The following is a 3,672-nucleotide window of genomic DNA, read 5'->3' on the forward strand; positions in this document are numbered from 1 at the left end:
TCCAATCTATCTGTGTCCTCTGGTCCTAGACTCCCCCACTGTAGGAAACATCCTCGCCACATCCACTCTATCTGTGTCCTCTGGTCCTAGACTCCCCCACTATAGGAAACATCCTCTCCACATCCACTCTATCTGTGTCCTCTGGTACTAGACTCCCCCACTACAGGAAACATCCTCTCCACATCCACTCTATCTGTGCCCTCGGGTCCTCGACTCCCGCACTACAGGAAACATCCTCTCCACATCCACTCTATCTGTGTCCTCTGGTACTAGACTCCCCCACTATAGGAAACATCCTCTCCACATCCACTCTATCTGTGCCCTCGGGTCCTCGACTCCCGCACTACAGGAAACATCCTCTCCACATCCACTCTATCTGTGTCCTCTGGTCCTAGACTCCCGCAATACAGGAAACATCCTCTCCACATCCACTCTATCTGTGCCCTCGGGTCCTCGACTCCCCCACTATAGGAAACATCCTTTCCACATCCACTCTATCTGTGTCCTCTGGTCCTAGACACCACCACTATAGGAAACATCCTCTCCACATCCACTCTATCTGTGTCCTCTGGTCCTAGACTCCCGCACTACAGGAAACATCCTTTCCACATCCACTCTATCTGTGTCCTCTGGTCCTAGACTCCCGCACTACAGGAAACATCCTCTCCACATCCACTCTATCTGTGCCCTCGGGTCCTCGACTCCCCCACTATAGGAAACATCCTCTCCAAATCCACTCTATCTGTGCCCTCGGGTCCTCGACTCCCCCACTACAGGAAACATCCTCTCCACAGCCACTCTATCTGTGTCCTCTGGTCCTAGACTCCCGCACTACAGGAAACATCCTCTCCACATCCACTCTATCTGTGTCCTCTGGTCCTAGACTCCCTCACTATAGGAAACATCCTCTCCACATCCACTCTATCTGTGTTCTCTGGTCCGAAACTCCCCCACTATAGGAAACATCCTCTCCACATCCACTATATCTGTGTCCTCTGGTCCTAGACTCCCCCACTATAGGAAACATCCTCTACACATCCACTCTGTCTGTGTCCTCTGGTCCTCGACTCCCGCACTACAGGAAACATCCTCTCCACATACACTCTATCTGTGCCCTCTGGTCCTAGACTCCCCCACTATAGGAAACATCCTCTACACATCCACTCTATCTGTGCCCTCTGGTCCTAGACGCCCACACTACAGGAAACATCCTCTCCACATCCACTCTCTGTGCTCGCATCCTAGACTCCTCCACTACAGGAAACATCCTCTCCACATCCACTCTATCTGTGTTCTCTGGTCCTAGACTCCCACACTACAGGAAACATCCTCTCCACATCCAATCTGTGTCCTCTGGTCCTAGACTCCCCCACTACAGGAAACATCCTCTCCACATCCACTCTATCTGTGTCCACTGATCCTAGACTTCCCCACTATCGGAAACATCCTCTCCACATCCACTCTATGTGTCCTCTGGTCCTAGACTCCCCCACTATAGGAAACATCCTCACCACATCCACTCTATCTGTGTCCTCTGTTCCTAGACTCCCCCACTATAGGAAACGTCCACTCCACATCCACTCTGTACCCTCTGGACCTAGACTCCCCTAATATAGGAAAACTCCTCTCCACATCCACTCTATCTGTGTCCTCTGGTTCTAGACTCCCCCACTATAGCAAACATCTTCTCCACGTCCACTCTATCTGTGTCCTCTGGTCCTAGACGCCCCCACTATAGGAAACGTCCTCTCCACATCCACTCGATCTTTCCCTCTGGTCCTAGACTCCCCCACTATAGGAAACATCCTCTCCACATCCACTCTATCTGTGTCCTCTGGTCCTAGACTCCCCCGCAATAAGAAACATCCTCTCCACATCCACTCTATCTGTGTCCACTGGTCCTAGATTCCCCCGCAACATGAAACATCCTCTCCACATCCAATGTATCTGTGTCCTCTGGTCCTAGACTCCCCCACGGTAGGAAACATCCTCTCCACATCCAATCTATCTGTGTCCTCTGGTCCTAGACTCCCCCACTGTAGGAAACATCCTCGCCACATCCACTCTATCTGTGTCCTCTGGTCCTAGACTCCCCCACTATAGGAAACATCCACTCCACATCCACTCTATCTGTGTCCTCTGGTCCTAGACTCCCCCACTATAGGAAACATCCTCTCCACATCCACTCCATCTCTGCCCTCTGGTCCTAGACTCCCCAACTATACGAAACATCCTCTCCACATCCACTCTATCTGTGTCCTCTGGTCCTAGACTCCCTCACTATAGGAAACATCCTCTCCACATCCACTCTATCTGTGTACTCTGGTCCTAGACTCCCTCACTATAGGAAATATCCTCTCCACATCCAATCTATCTGTGTCCTCTGGTCCTCGACTCCCGCACTACAGGAAACATCCTCTCCACATACACTCTCTGTGCTCGGGTCCTAGACTCCTCCACTACAGGAAACATCCTCTCCACATCCACTCTATCTGTGTTCTCTGGTCCTAGACTCCCCTAATGTTGGAAACATCCTCTCCACATCCAATCTATCTGTGTCCTCTGGTCCTAGACTCCCCCACTATAGGAAACATCCTCTACACATCCACTCTGTCTGTGTCCTCTGGTCCTCGACTCCCGCACTACAGGAAACATCCTCTCCACATCCACTCTATCTGTGCCCTCTGGTCCTAGACGCCCATACAACAGGAAACATCCTCTCCACATCCACTCTCTGTGCTCGCATCCTAGACTCCTCCACTACAGGAAACATCCTCTCCACATCCACTCTATCTGTGTTCTCTTGTCCTAGACTCCCACACTACAGGAAACATCCTCTCCACATCCAATCAGTGTCCTCTGTTCCTAGACTCCCCCACTACAGGAAACATCCTCTCCACATCCAATCTGTGTCCTCTGGTCCTAGACTCCCCCACTACAGGAAACATCCTCTCCACATCCACTCTATCTGTGTCCACTGATCCTAGACTTCCCCACTATCGGAAACATCCTCTCCACATCCACTCTATGTGTCCTCTGGTCCTAGACTCCCCCACTATAAGAAACATCCTCACCACATCCACTCTATCTGTGTCCTCTGTTCCTAGACTCCCCCACTATAGGAAATGTCCACTCCACATCCACTCTGTGCCCTCTGGTCCTAGACTCCCCTAATATAGGAAACATCCTCTCCACATCCACTCTATCTGTGTCCTCTGGTTCTAGACTCCCCCACTATAGCAAACATCTTCTCCACATCCACTATATCTGTGTCCTCTGGTCCTAGATTCCCTCGCAATATGAAACATCCTTTCCACATCCTATGTATCTGTGTCCTCTGGTCCTAGACTCCCCCACGGTAGGAAACATCCTCTCCACATCCACTCGATCTGTGCCCTCTGGTCCTAGACTCCCCCACTATAGGAAACATCCTCTCCACATCCACTCTATCTGTGTCCTCTGGTCCTAGACTCCCCCGCAATAAGAAACATCCTCTCCACATCCACTCTATCTGTGTACACTGGTCCTAGATTCCCTCGCAATATGAAACATCCTTTCCACATCCAATGTATCTGTGTCCTCTGGTCCTAGACTCCCCCACGGTAGGAAACATCCTCTCCACATCCAATCTATCTGTGTCCTCTGGTCCTAGACTCCCCCACTGTAGGAAAC

The sequence above is a fragment of the Hemitrygon akajei genome, chromosome 18, assembly GCF_048418815.1.
Source record: "Hemitrygon akajei chromosome 18, sHemAka1.3, whole genome shotgun sequence".
Classification (NCBI taxonomy): Eukaryota; Metazoa; Chordata; class Chondrichthyes; order Myliobatiformes; family Dasyatidae; genus Hemitrygon; species Hemitrygon akajei.